The sequence below is a fragment of the Panthera leo genome, chromosome D3, assembly GCF_018350215.1.
Source record: "Panthera leo isolate Ple1 chromosome D3, P.leo_Ple1_pat1.1, whole genome shotgun sequence".
NCBI classification, from domain to species: Eukaryota; Metazoa; Chordata; class Mammalia; order Carnivora; family Felidae; genus Panthera; species Panthera leo.
This window is the reverse complement of record NC_056690.1, coordinates 16,886,733-16,902,243: the sequence shown is the minus strand read 5'-3', so window position 1 is coordinate 16,902,243 and position 15,511 is coordinate 16,886,733. Positions and strand designations below refer to the sequence as shown.

Below are 15,511 nucleotides of genomic sequence, written 5' to 3'. Positions count from 1 at the left end.
ACAAGTTTTCCCAGATTGGCCCCCATGCACCTGAATTCGGGGGACCAGGAAGCGCCGATGCCCTGGCATCGCTGATGGACAAAAGTCAATTAGTCACAGCCTCAATACAGGACATGGGCAATTCCAGAAAGCCATAGCTTCTGGACTCCACCCACTGAAAACGGAGCCCCTGTGAGGAGAAGGGACATGAAGGAACCACTCCATCAAACTCAAGCAGGTGTCCCCGGGGTCTGGCATTGGAGTCACATCCATTCACATGCCTCGGTGGGCCTCACGCTTTGCGAGTCATTGATGATCCAGGACAAATAAACCAAAAGCCAGTGATTCTGTTTCTGGGTGGATGGAGACAAAGGAGCCTGGGAACACTGGTTGTTTCGGGGGGGCGGGGAACCCAAGGACTGGAGGACAAGGTGGGATGAAGTCCTCTCTTTTGTGCTGTTTCATGTTTACGGCACCTTGGCAGGATCCAGCTGCCATTCTCAAATTAGATGATGAGACTTTCCGTAAAGGGGCTCTTTACCAAAGTGGGAGATGTAGAAAAACCCGAGGGACGGAGTATCTGGGTGGGGGCTGGGGCTGGGGCTGGTCGGCAACCTGGACACGTGAGGGGTGGGAATGGCCTTCAGTGCTTTGGAAAGGGCTGTCCTGAGAGGCCGGAACCAGGTGACTCCAAGCCAGGAGGTGGGAGGGCAGCAAATACCTCCACCTCCACTCCAGTGTGGTCTCCCCACCTGCCCCAGGCAACCACCAGGGACAGGAAGACTCCCCGGGACACAGAGCAGAGTGGAGACTGGAGATCACCGCTGCAGGGCAGACCAGACCACCACACAATGGAGGTGACTATGATTTTAAAAAAATTTTTTTTAATGTTTATTTTTGAGAGAGAGAGACAGAGCACGAGCTGGGTAGGAGCAGAGAGAGAGGGAGACACAGAATCGGAAGCAGGCTCCAGGCTCTGAGCTGTCAGCACAGAGCCCGACGCGGGGCTCAAAGTCACAAGCCGTGAGATCGTGACCTGAGCGGAAGCTGGATGCTTAACTGACTGAGCCACCCAGGTGCCCCGAGGTGACTGTGATTTTGATGATGTAAGAAAAATATATTTGGTCCTCGTCCCTGGATTCTGGCACAGAGCCCCTAAATCCTTGTAAAACGGAGTGATGGGGTGATAGGAATATCTTCTGTTACAATCTTTGACCTTAGTCCTGGGTTCCAGACTTCAGACCTTCCAAGATCTTTGGAATCTCCAGAGTGATAAAACTGTCTTTTTGTATGTTAAGGAGATGACTGATGGCTGGGGGGGAGCGGGGGTGGGGGGAGAGGAGGGGGAGGAGGGGCACTATGGGGGCTCATCACCAGAAAGACCAACTCAGGATTAGAGGATTGGAAATTTCAGCCCCACCTTCCTCACCCCCACCCCTGACCTCTGAGGAGGGACGAGGGGCTGCCCACTGAGCTAATCCTCAAAGGCCAATGATTCAACCACCCATACCTACATAACGAAACCTCCATTAAAACCCTAAACGAGAGAGCGTTGGGAGAGCTTGGCGGGTTGGTGAACATATCCATGCACCACAAAGGTGGTGCCCCCCAACTCCATGGGGACAGAAGCTTCTGTACTTGGGACCATTTCAAATCCCGCCCTATGTCCCTCTTCCTCTGGCTGCTTACATGCATCGTTTATAATATCCTTTCCAATAAACCAGTGATAGTGAGTAAAATGTTTCCCTGAATCCTATGAGCTGTTACAACAGAATACTGAGCCTAAGGACAGGGTCCTGGGAGCTTCTGATTTGAGGCCAAGCCGGACAGAAGCGTGGGTACCCTGGGAACCCAGTACCTGTGACTGGTGTCCGAGGTGGGGGCAGTATCGCGGGACTAAGCCCTTAGTCTATGGGGTCTGCACCAACCCTGGGTAGTTAGCGTCAGAACCGAATTAAAGGCTGAGACTCCTAGAGTCTCACACAGTACATCTACCTACAGTTCACTGAACAAAATGCAGTCACGTGGCCACACCTAGATGTAAGAGAAGCAGGGATAGGCCTTTAGACAAGATCAGGATCCTGTTACTAAGGAAAAATGGAAACAAAGCATATTGGATGCGTAACTAGCTACAAATGATAACAATAACACCTCCATTTATTCCGCGCTTACTATGTGCCAGACGCAGTGCACCAGTGTGGCCTGGTCAAACCAGATTGACCTCTGCCCCTTCCGTAGCCAGGGAAACACACACACACACACACACACACACACACACACACGCACAAAGACAGAGGAGCCATTTGGGCATGGCCCCTTAACTGTGAGCAGCTGATGTGAGAAGTCTTTGTAATGTGACCCCAAGCAGGGAGGGGGAATGTTCCCTTAGCATAATAAGGTCAGGGTTACCGGTTCTCCTGAAATGGAATCAAAATGCTGTGACTTGGGGAAATATTAATTTCCAAGCAGAAGACTGGGGGGAATGTTTTCAGAAGGAAATTAATCTCTGTGGTTTGAGATAGGTTTGATTGTAAATACACTGAGAGAAGACTGGCCGCCCCTCTCTGGCATGGAAACCCCCGTCGCTCCAGCCGACCCCATCCTCCCCGCGCTCCTGCCCCCAGAGGAGTCAACAGATGGTGAGACCAAAGTCCCTCTGTTCCCCTCTGCGAGTCAGCAGAAACTCTGAGAAGAAAGGCTTTTGATAGTCAGCAGACTCCCAGAACTGCGCACTTAGCAATTTACAAAAAGGGGCTTCGGTGGGGACTCTGACACCTTTACAGAAATGGGTGATGGCCAGAGTGGCAGGAGGAGGGGAGGCCGGGAGCTGTGCAAAGGTAGGAGACAGAAGTAGGCGGGCGGGGAGGAAGGGAACATCACAGGGCTGCCATTTTGCACAACTCCAGGGTCACGCCCCCCACAGAGAAGAGAGGCCAGCGCCGGTTCTAAAGGCCCGTTGAAAGGAGATTACGCGGGACCCTCCAGGCAGGTTGGCGGGAGAAGGAGCTGGGAGAGACGATGGCTGACACAGAGCCCATCCTCTGGGGAGTGGAAGCTATCCCAAGATTTGGGGGGCCTGAGGATCGGCTATGGAGGCAAAACCCCAGGAGGCTTGATCCTGGGTAGGAGCGGCCGGTCTGAACCAAGACACCTGCACCAAAGCTTGGCACAGGGTCTTGCCAGCCTTGGGGCAGGGGGGGAGTTCCACAGGCTTGAACAGAGGGCATATTAGCGTAACCAGTGTAGACCAAAGGCCGGAAGGCCCCCTCAACCAAAAATCCCGCAACCTTTGTACCAGACTGAAAAGAAGAAGCCGAGTTATGACCCAGCATGAAACGCCGCCCTCTGAACACAGACAAGTCTTGGGTCAGGAATAATTGGAAAATTTCAGAAAAATAAAGTGTTGTTCCCTAGCATCTTTGGTGGAAATTCATACCTGCCCCAAATTGCAAGGAAAGGAGGTGTTATTTTAGGTGGACAGCCAGACCCTTCTGCAATGAGTTGGCAAAACTCAAGGAGAGGGACACAATCTTCCACAAGACCACCCTCATCTCACACCGGCTGCAAGTTTGGGGGTCCCCAGGCCACCCTCACTTTTGCCCTTTTTATATTTCAGGAACGAACGGGGAAATGGAAAAAAAAAAAAATGAAAAGGCCAAGGCTGATCAAAAGTGTAGTTCTGGAAACAAGGGAAGCAAAGTTAAAGCTATAAAGGATGATTTTTAGCCTGGATTAAAATTCTCCAGGGCGCCTGGGTGGCTCAGTCAAGTTAAGCATCTGGCTCTTGATTTCAGCTCGGGTCATGATCTCAGGTCATGATCTCTTGATCGTGAGATCAAACCCCAAGTCTGGCTCCGTGTGGAGCGTGGAACCTGCTTGGGATTATAAATAAATTAAACAAACAAACAAACCTCAAATCAAATCAAATCAAATCAATTCTCCATCTTCTCCCCAGAAAACTTATCCATCCATAGCCTTCCCTAGGGCAGCTAAGGACAACTCCATGGCATCATTAGGACCTCAGGTTCTCGCCATATTCCTTCTCAGCCGTCCATAGCACGAGCCTCCCTGATTGGCGATTCCCCTCATGGTGACAAAGTGGCTGCCACCACTCACTGAGGCATGTTGGCCTAGTGGGGGAAGAAGCAGAGGGAGGAGCTGCTTACACCGTTTTGGTTCGGCCAGCTCTGAATCGATTGATCGAGGGCGATTGATCGAGGGCGAAAGGAGAAAGAATTACCACAATTGACTTAGGCCAGTGGTTCACAAAATGCAGGTGAGGACCAGCGGCATCCGCCTCACCTGAGAACCTGTTAGAAATGCAAATCTTCCAGCCAACCCAGGGAGCCAGCGTTTCCTAAGCCCTGCAGGGGATTCTGAAGCAGGCTCAAACTGGAGAACCACTGCCTTAAGGAAAGGTCTTCACCACCATACTCAAGGTCCAGGCGTGTGGGTGGCTTTCGGAGGAAGGTAGGTGAGGCGGCATGAGGTCAGGGAGAGGGAAAGAAAGCCCTCGTCACTGGGACTGCAAGTCACGCTGTGGGTAATAAGATGACAAGGACAGTATGGACTCAGGAGTCCCCATCTGCGGTAAAGATCAGTAAGACCGGAGTCTCTTCTGTTATGACCCCCAAAGGAAAGGGATCAACCCAATGGACAGAGCAAGCATCTACACGTGCACTAGGCCATTGGATCTCACAGCTGTCCTTTATTTGTTTATTTATAAATTAAAGAAAAAATTCTGGTTTTTTCTTAAAAAAATTTTTTTTTTAATTTTTAAAAATGTTTGTCATTTATTTTTGAGGGAGAGAGAGACAGAGCAGGAGCAGGGGAGAAGCAGAGAGAGAGAGGGAGACACAGAATATGAATGAAGCAGGCTCCAGGCTCCGAGCTGGCAAGCACAGAGGCTGATGCGGGACTTGAACCCACGAACCGCGAGATCATGCCCTGAGCCGAAGGAGAACGCTTAACAGACTGAGCCACCCAAGTGCCCCTCACAGCTGTCCTTTAAAAGAGATGTTATTTTTTTTTTAATTTTTTTTAACGTTTATTTATTTTTGAGACAGAGAGAGACAGCACGTGAACAGGGGAGGGGCAGAGAGAGAGGGAGACAGAGAATCCGAAACAGGCTCCAGGCTCTGAGCCGTCAGCACAGAGCCCGACACGGGGCTCGAACTCACAGACCGCGAGATCATGACCTGAGCCGAAGTCAGACACCCAACCGACCGAGCCACCCAGGCGCCCCTAAAAGAGATGTTATGAAATGCTCATTTTAGCCATGATGAAACTGAGGTTCAGGAAAGTCAAGGTTGCACAGCTATACACAGCCACCCACCTGGGTCCTACCCTCTATGCCACCCGAGATGGCCAGTCTCTCGTCCATGGGACCGGTCACGTACAACTGGCGGGGCAATGGGAACAGCTATCAACAAAGGGGAACATTTCGTGTAGAGAATTTTAACATAATGGGAAACCAGCTCAAAGTTAGTTTTTATCAAAGTACAGTAGCAGTTTTTTATTGCCAAAATGCAGCAGAAGTTCTCACCAATGCGAGTGATAAAATACTTTCCCCTCTGAGTTGGTTTAATTGTTCTGAAAACAGTTGCTGCTGGGGCTTCCGGCTGGCTCAGTCAAGGTGGAGCCTGCGACCCTTGACCTCGGGGTTGTGAGCTCGAGATAAGTAATGCAGGGATTACTTAAAAATAAAATCTTTAAAGGGGCGCCTGGGTGGTTCGGTCGGTTGGGCGTCCGACTTCGGCTCAGGCCATGATCTCACGGTCAGTGGGTTCAAGCCCCGCGTGGGGCTCTGGGCCGACGGCTCGGAGCCTGGAGCCCGCTTCGGATTCTGTGTCTCCCTCTCTCTCTGCCCCTCCCCCGCTCAAGCTCTGTCTCTGTCTCTCTCAAAAATAAATAAACATTAAAAAAAGGAATTTAAAAAATTAAAAAAATAAGTAAACATTAAAAAAATTTCTACATAAAATCTTTAAAAAATAAAATAAACAATTGCTTTAATTACTGCTGGGTTCTAATAATATAAATGATTATATAACAAATGCACACTATAAATTAAAATAGAACACAAGTAGGGGCGCCTGGGTGGCTCAGTCCGTTAAGCGCGACTTGGGCTCAGGTCATGATCTCGAGATTTGTGAGTTCGAGCCCCGCGTCCGGCTCTGTGCTGACCGCTCAGAGCCTGGAGCCTGCTTCGGATTCTGTCTCCTCTTCTCTCTGCCCTGTCTCTGTCTCTCAATAATACATTAACGTTAAAAAAAACTTTTTAAAAATAGAACACAAGTAATATAAACGTAAAACTAGCACTTTGAAATAACTTACTTTTTTTTTTTTTTTTTAAATAAACATCGTAGAGTACTCGTAGGGAAGTTAATTCGGAGAATTCCAGTTATACAGCTGGTGGCATGGCTGGTCTCAGTTATCTTGGTTTCAAGAGTAAGTTTGTAATAATATAAAGTCATTGGGTTAAAAAAAAAAAAAAAAGCAGAATACAGTGACTATACAGACGAAGAAACAGAACTCAGCCTACCTCGAATTCGGTCATTTTACGTGGCCACTTGGAATTTTTGTTTCTAACATTTAACACTGCGAAGCACCGTGTGAACAGCAAGATGTAACACTCTTGGTGGTCAGTGCTGATTTTAGTTCACGTATGGTGTTTTCACTCAATTCAACAGTGTCTTTAAAATTGAAATGGATTCCTACTTCCTAACTGTTGACTGTTTTAAAATGAAAGAATGAATCGAGAAATGATGATCTTTGTCGATTATCTCACGATTAGTAGAAAACATTTTTATCATCTAGAGGAAGGGAGAGTTAAAAAAAATGATGTGTTCTGGGCCAAATACAGTCCCTCAAATGTCTGAAGACTATTTTCACACCACTGCTAGTTTTCTCTTCCTGGCGAAAAGGCCCTAATTTCCCTCGCCACCCCCCCCCCCGCCCCCACCCCCACTTTTGTTACCTCTGGAGCGAGGTGGGGATCTTCTAAGATCATGGCATCCAAAACAGTGGCGTCTGTAGGAGAGGAGCAAACACAAACTTTTGAACCAGGGGGGGTCTGGATTCAAATCCTGGATCTGGCTGTGTAACCTGGGGCAGGTCATTTTCTCTCCGAGCCTGTTTCTTCCTCCCTGCAATTTGGTTAAAGATCTTTATAATCCCTTGGGGTTTATATGAGGGTGAGATGAGCTAATTTATTATTACCTAGGTGTGATTATTCATACTCTTTCCCTCCTCATCTTTTTTCGTTTATTTCTTTTTCGTCATCTCTATACCCAACATGGGACTTGAACTCCCAACCCCGAGATCAAGAGTCACATGCTCCTTGGGGCGCCTGGGTGGCTCAGTCGGTTAAGCGTCCGACTTCAGCCAGGTCACGATCTCGCGGTCCGTGAGTTCGAGCCCCGCGTCGGGCTCTGGGCTGATGGCCCGGATCCTGGAGCCTGTTTCCGCTTCTGTGTCTCCCTCTCTCTCTGCTCCTCCCCCGTTCATGCTCTGTCTCTCTCTGTCCCAAAAATAAAAAATAAAAAACGTTGAAAAAAAAAATTAAAAAAAAAAAAAAAGAGTCACATGCTCCTCTGACTGAGCCACGCAGGTGCCCCGAGAAACTGTGTTTTAAAGAAGCCTTGCTCTGCGTAGAAAAAGTGCTTACTGGGGCGCCTGGGTGGCTCAGTCGGTGAAGCGTCCGACTTCGGCTCAGGTCATGATCTCGCGGTTCGTGAGTTCAAGCCCCGCGTCGGGCTCTGTGCTGACAGCTCGGAGCCTGGAGCCTGTTTCCGATTCTGTGTCTCTCTCTCTCTCTGCCCCTCCCCCGTTCATGCTCTGTCTCTCTCTGTCCCAAAAATAAATAAACGTTAAAAAAAAAATTAAAAAAAAAAAGTTCAATACGTAACTACCCTCTCCTCCCACTCCACTTCTAGGTATTTACCCATGACAAATGAAAACACCTGCCCACATGTAAACGTGTGCCACAAATGTTCGTAGTAGCCAAAAATGAGAGGTGGACCAAGAGACCATCAACCAGTGGACAGATAAACTGTGTTCTCTCCATGCAATCGAGTATGACTCGCAAATGATTCGTTCAGGCACAACTACGTGAATGAACCTCAAAGTTATTATGCTGAGCGAGAGAAGTCAGGCAACACCGAGCACATACTGAACAATTTCGTTTATATATTTGTTTATTCCCGTGGGGTAAGCCCGATGAGAACACAGCTTCTCTTCCTTCCCGTAGTGGTCCTTTCCCCGGGGGCCAATCATGATTTGGAAGGAGAAAGACCTCAGGGAGCCCTCTGGTGGGCATTCTAAAAAAAAAAAAAAACAAAAAAAAAAAAAAACAAGAGTTGACACACACACAGCCTCTTAAGACTGTATTTTTGTTGTTAAATTCCTTTCTTTTATGTTTATTTATTTATTTTTGAGAGAGAGAGCAGGGGAGGGGCAGGGAGAAAAAGAGAGAATCTCAAGCAGGCTCCATACTGCCAGTATAGAACCCGATGTGGGGCTCAAACCCACGAACCCCGAAATCATGACCTGAGCCGAAACCGAGAGTCAGATGCTCGACCAGCGGGGCCACTCAGGCGCCCCAATAGGGTCCTTTTTTAAGGAGTTCAACTGTGTCTGAATATTCTGGGATGGTAATGCAGATAGGTTCACTTTAAGGAAACCGTCGCATAAGAGCTCAAACTTGCAGAAAAGGATTTGTTTATTCATTCCACAAATATTTACAAACTGGGTGGCTTAAGCAACAGAAATGTTATTTCTCCCAGTTCTGGAGGCTGGAAGTCCAAGATCAAGGTGCCAGAAAGGTATGTTTCATTCTTTTTTTTTTTTTTTTTTTAGGATTTTATTTTTAAGCAATCTCTACACCCGGTGTGGGACTTGAACTCACGACCCCGAGATCAAGAGTCTCACACTCCACTGACTGAGTCAGCCAGATGCTCCAAGGTAGGTTTCATTCTGAGGGCTCTTTTCCAGACTTGCAGGTGGCTACTTCCTCACCATGTGTTCACCTGTCCTTTTTGCGGGAGAGAATGAGCTCTCTGGTGTCTCTTAGAAGGACACTAATCCCATTGGATCAGAGCCCCATCCTTATGACCTCACTTGACCTTAATTACTTCTGTAAAGGCCTTATCTTCAAATACCATTCACTGCGGATTAGGGCTTCAACTTGTGAATCTGTGAATTTAAGTGAGGGGAGGCAAACATTCAGTCGTTAGCAGTTATCATCCCCATTTTACAGGTGAGGAAGATAAAGGACTGGGTACTTACAGTGGTAAATAAATGAACGCTAATCCCACCCTCTTGAGCTTACGGCCTGGTAGGACAGACCAATGTTAAATCACAAAATTAGCTCGTCACCATGGAGAAAAAGCAGAGAGAGTCCATGAGGGTAGGGCCCGTGGAACCGCGTCTAGAATGGGGAGTCAGAGAGAGAGATTTTCCTGAGGAAGTGCTGGGTGGGCCTTTCTGTAGCGTGGAAAGGCTGTGTGGAACAAGGCACATTCTAGAAATTAAGGAAGTGTGGACAGGATGAAGAAAGCCATGAAGGGCGAGGAGGCTGGAGAAGTGAGCTGGGGCCAGACCCCACGAGCAGGGAGAGGGTTTAGATTGGCCCTTAAAGCAATGGGGAGCCACTGAAGGCTTTAAGAAGAGAAACATCATGGTATTTACAGTTTTGGTTTTTTTTTAATGAGGGTAAGAGTTATTTATTTATTTATTTATTTTTAATGTTTATTTTTTATTTAAAAAAAATTTTAATGTTTATTTATTTTTGAGACAGAGGGAGACAGAACACGAGTGGTGGGGGGCAGGGAGAGAGGGAGACACAGAATCTGAAACAGGCTCTAGGCTCTGAGCTGTCAGCACAAAGCCTGACGCGGGCTTGAACCCACCAACCGTGAGATCATGACCTGAGCCAAAGTCGGACGCTCAGCCGACTGAGCCACCCAGGCGCCCCAATGTTTATTTTTGAGAGAAAGAGACAGAGACAGAGCATGAATGGGGGACAGGCAGACAGAGAGGGAGACACAGAATCTGAAGCAGGCTCCAGGCTCTGAGCTGTCAGCACAGAGCCGGACACAGGGCTTGAACCCACGAACCACGAGACTGTGATGTGAGCCGAAGTCGGACGCTTCACCGACTGAGCCATCCAGGTGCCCCAGGATATAAATTTTGGGGGGGAGAGTCATCTAGGTGGGTTGAGGGTGGAGTGGCGGATGGGAGGACCTCTTCTCTAGGGCTCCTTTAAATGGACACCCTGACCTCCAGTTTACCATCCCCTCTCCCCCAACCCAGCATAAACATCTTGCCTCAGTTTACACAAAACTTATCTGGAGGGCACCAGTGTTTGAAAAGTCAGGGCAGAATCAATCACAAAGGAAAGGGAACGAGGAAAAGCCTGAGTACCTACTATGCGCTACTTCATTTAAGCTCATTCATTCATTCAGAGGAGCCCCCCCACCATGAGGCGTGGATCAGAAACAAAGCCGAGGGTTCACTGCACCCCCTTCCCTTCCTGGGCCCTGGCTAGACCACGTTTCCAAGCGCCCTTGCATCTAGGGAGGGCCGTGTGCCTTGTGCTGCCAGTAGAGCGTGGCTGGAAAGGATGTCCACTCCACCCTGCCTGGCCCGGAAACATCCCGCCCCACCTCTCATGTTCTCTCTCCCGGCCACATGCAAGGGAACAAAGGAGTTTAAGACGGTGAACCCTTATGATGGAAAGCAACCCCATCCCTGAGTCTATCACTTGGCAGAAGGCTTGTCTACCTAGCCAGGAACATCTGCATCAGACTTGGCACAAGAGAGAAATGAACCGTGGTTGGGTTAAGCCAGTGAGACTTCGTAGTTGTTTGTTTCAGCAGCGAGCCAATCTTGATTAACACAGGGCGTCTGCGGGTGTCCTCGTTTTATAGATGAGGAAACAGAGGTCCAGGGAAGTTAAGTAAATTAAGGCCACGCTGTTCAGAAAGAGTATAGCAAGAGTCCCCCCCACCCCCAGCCCGGTGACGGTTGTTCCCACTTTCCCTCCACCGTCAAAGTGATCCTTCGGTGAATATACTTACGGCTAAACCTTGGTGCATAATCCTCGATTTTCCTTTAGGATGCGTTCTTAGTGACGGAATTTCTAGGTCGAAGTGTTTGCGTACTTTTATGGGAGGGGGTGGCTGTGGAATATATATAGCCGAATAAGTCCCACACCGGTTCCTCTGCCTTATGCTGGCTCCTAAGTGGGTGGCTGATGATTGGGAGGGTCCTTGAGATTTCTCTGACTTCTGTGGCCTCCATGTAAGGCATCAAGAAAGCTGGAGTCCAGAGCTTCCGGCTGCGTGTGAACCTAATGAAATCAAGCAAGGAAGCAACCTGCTAGGTAAGCAAGCCAGCTGGCCAGGGGTTCTCGTACAAGTACCACGGATAGGTATTCCCCTTTCACGGACGTTTAGGTTGTTTCCCACCTCTTGGTATCATGAGCGCTGAAGCAAGGAACACCCTTCACCAAATATTGGTTAAGCTCCCCCAAGGTGCCCGGTAGATAATGAGGATAAGGTAGAAAATGACACAGATGTGGTTTGTGCCCTTGGAGAACTTAAGGTCAAGTGAGGAAGAGACAATTGACAGTCAACAAACCAGTGAAATATGCAGGGGCACAAAGGGAAGTGCATGACGCCTTGGGAGTACCGATGGGGTGCCCAGTCACAGGGTCAGTGCCAAAGGGGACTTGGGGAAGGGCATAGCCTTCCTCCCCATCATTTCTATCAGCAGAAGCCGGGAGGGGATGTATTTGATATTGACACGGACAATTTTTCAGTCTCACGTAAAATGTGATTATCTTAGGCTGAGTCTGAGGCAGGTGCCAGTGAAGGAGTGAGGGAAGCAGGATGGGGTGGGAGAGGGGCTAGAGAAAGTCTAGCCTTGGCCTGATTTACCACAGCTGGGGCAGAGGGCGGGGTGCCCTGGAGTCTAAACTACACCATAGATTTGTCCCACACTGAGGCATGACGTCCAGTCTTTTGCGTCCCTGTATCAGTCGTTGCCTGCAGGCTGCTGGGGGGGGGGGGAGCAGTAGGAGGTGCTGGAACCTCCTAGGTGAGGCAGGACCCCTTAGATGAAGGCAATTCTCTGGAAAAAGAAGCAGCAATGCTCCTAGTGTCTGGACAACGGATGCTGGGAAGAGGGACCCGAAGAGAATACCAACAGCATCTTCTACAGCTGCCAAAATGCAGCCTCAAGGCAAACCCCCCAGCCTTGCCCTGCTGAACCCGATTGCCCCACCTTCAAGGTCACAGAAGGCTTGTCTGCAAATATGAGTGATTTTTCCCAGGGGACCTAAGGGATGATGAGGAGTTTGCAGACAGAAGAGAGGAAGGAGCAGGAAGAAGGCTCCCAACCAAAAGCCAGCACTGCAGAAGCATGGAGGTGGGAAGGATCATAGCTCGTTTGAGGAACTGAGACCCAGCCAGGGAAGCAGAAGTACAGACACCCTCGGGTGACCGCGGGGCTGGAAGTGGGGTACAGATTGTGCCGGGTCTTCAACTTTATCCTCAGGGTAATGGAGAGCCACTGGAGGTTTACAACAAAGGAATGACATGACCTGACTTCCATGTTCAAAGGACCCCTCTGGCTGCTGTGAGAACAGACCCTTGGGGGCCAAGGGCAGGAGCTTGGACTCCAGCGTGGGTGTTAGTGGTCTGGTTCAGGCAAGAAGTAATGGTGTCCACACAAAAACTGTACACGTGTTCATCGTAGCCTTGTTCATAACGCCCCCAAACTGGAAGTAACACGAATGTCTGTCCACTGGCGAATTGATACACAAAATGTGGTCTAACCATACGATGGAATATTTGGCCATAAAAAAAAACGAAGAAGTACTGACGTGTGATACGATGTCAATGAAACTTGAAAACCTTACGCTAAGTGAAAGAAGCCAGAAACAAAAAGACCATGTATTCTGTGATTCCATTTATATGAAATGTCCAGAGTAGGCAAATCCTAGAGGCAGAATTTAGATAAGAGGTTAACCAGGGCTAGGGGGAGAGACCATGGGAGGGTGTGATTGCTAACAGATGAGGGGGGTTCTTTTGGGGGTGATGAAAATAATTTGGAAGTTATTTGGTGATGATATGGCCCAAGTTGGTGACTATATTAAGTTCACTGAATTTTAAAAGGTGAAGTTTTTAGTACGTTGGGATGGTTGATCTTATGTGTTATGCCAACTCGGCTAAGCGATGCCCAGATAGCCAGTGAAACGTTACTTCTGGATTTGTCTTGTGAGGGTTTTTCTGGAGGAGATTAGTATTTAAATTAATGAGCTGAATAAAGCAAGTAGCCTTCCTCAATGTGGGTGGGCATCACCCAACCCGCTGAGGGCCTGAATAGCACAGAAAAGATGGAGGAAGGGAGAATTTACTTTCTCTGCTTGAGCCGGGACGGCTATCTTCTCCTGCCCTCAGACCCTGGTGCCCCTGATTCTGGGCCTTTTGGACTCAGATCGGAACTAGACCATATACACCCCTGGTTCTCAGGCTTTCAGACTCAGATTGAATTATACCACGGACTTTCCTGCAGATGGCAGATCATGGGACTTCTCAGCCTCCGTAACCATGTGAGTTAGTTCCTAGAATAGATCTCCTTTTTAAAAAAAGTTTATTTGCTTATTTAAGTAATCTCGACACCTAATATGGCTCAAACTCACAACCCTGAGATCAAGAGTCACACGCTCTTCTGACTGAGCCAGCCGGGCACCTCATACATCTCCTCTTACGTGTGTCTATACCGATACCTACCCCATCGCTGTCTTTATCCCTACCCCTATCGGTGTTGTTTCTCTAGAGAACCTCGGCTAACGTATATGTGAACTATATCCCAACCAGAAGGAAGGGGAGGGGAGAAGGGGAAGGGAGACTCGGACCCAGTGGAGGAAAGCGGCTGGATCTGGGACGTATTTTGAAGATGGGTTACTTCAGGGGACAGAGTGGGGCAGAGGGTGGCTCTGTAGGAGTCCCTGCTTCCCTCAAATGTAATACTGGCAGGGGAGCAGAAGCAGCCGCAAGCAGAGAGCCTGTAGCAGGGAGACTCGGCTCCACAGTCTGAGCTGCTCAGAGAATAGAGACCATGCAGCTCTGGGATTCAGAAAGTCTGATTTTTTTTTTCTTTTTAAGAGAGAGAGCAAGAGCGTGAGCAGGGAAGAGAGGCAGAGAGAGACAGAGAATCTTAAGCAGGCTCCATACTCAGCGTGGAGCTGGGTCCCACGACCCTGGGATCACGACCTGCACTGACATCAAGAGTTAGGGGCGCCTGGGTGGCTCAGTCGGTTGGGCGTCCGACTTCAGCTCAGGTCACGATCTCGCGGTCCGCGGGTTTGTGCCCCGCGTCGGGCTCTGGGCTGATGGCTCAGAGCCTAGATCCTGCTTCCGATTCTGTGTTTCCCTCTCTCTCTGCCCCTCCCCCGTTCATGCTGTGTCTCTCTCTGTTTCAAAAATAAATAAACGTTAAAAAAATTAAAGAAAAAAAAGAGACGCTCAACCGACTGAGCCACCCAGTAACCCCAGAAAGACTCAGAGTTTGAAGCCTCCCCTCACCGGCTTCTTGGCTGCCTGTCATTCTACACATAGCTTGCCCTCCTGGGCCTCTGGAGGGACTGGAGGGGTGAGTCTATGAGGCTCTGAGCCGCCTTCCCAGCATTCCTCAGCACCTTGTAATCTGAGTGCATCATTACAAGCTCCAGGCAGCACTGACACCTGCCAGAGTCCACATGCGGCCTTCTCAGCGTGGTTTCAGAGTCCCCAGGTACAAACCCGACCGCGCCCAGCCAACCCCCGCTCTTAAACGGCACAGCCCGGCTTCAGAGGAGCGTTTTCCCTCCGTGACCTCACCTCAGTGCCACTGCTTCTGGAGCCCAACCCAGTTCACCTCCAGAATCACTCCGGCCTCCTGTCTCCGCTAAGTTCGAATTCTGCTGCTGCCACGTCCTAGCTGCATGACCTTGGGCGAATGTCGTGCTCCCTGAGCCTCCGTTCCTTCATCTGCATCATGAGGATTCAGTGAGATCTTAATGGTGCCTGAAGTGTTCAACCCAGGACTTGGCCCGTGGCAATGCCCACTAATTGTTAGGTATGGTTTTTACATTTTAAAAGCCATTTTATTGTATAATATTTGATGTATACCATGTAACCTCTTCATTCCAAAGACACTTATTGAGGACCTATGGGGTACCAGCCCTGCTGTGGATGCCGGGGACACGGCAGGGATGAAAACGGACCCAGTTGCTGCTTCTGTACCTCGCACAGAGAGAATCCACAAACAAAAACACTGACGCTTTTCGTCTTTCAGATGGTAATAAGCTTTCCAGAAAAAAAAATAATAAAAATAAAGCAGGAGAGGGGCGAAGGAGCACAGCGTGGATATAATTTTGAATGGTGCGACTATAAAAAGCTTCATTGAGGAGGAAACTCTTGAGCAAAACCCTGAAATATGTTATAAAGCCTAATCACAAAATAAACATTATCTGGGAACCCAACCC

At 49.0% G+C, this 15,511-nt stretch overlaps 1 long non-coding RNA gene across 1 annotated transcript; it reads left to right on the top strand.

The window, feature by feature from the left end:
* The first annotated feature begins 648 nt into the window (after positions 1 to 648).
* Positions 649 to 3,316, top strand: LOC122204124. The gene is made up of 3 exons (XR_006195500.1): positions 649 to 836; positions 2,502 to 2,618; positions 2,886 to 3,316. It is a non-coding gene; the product is annotated as an uncharacterized LOC122204124 (long non-coding RNA).
* The last annotated feature ends 12,195 nt before the right edge of the window (positions 3,317 to 15,511 follow it).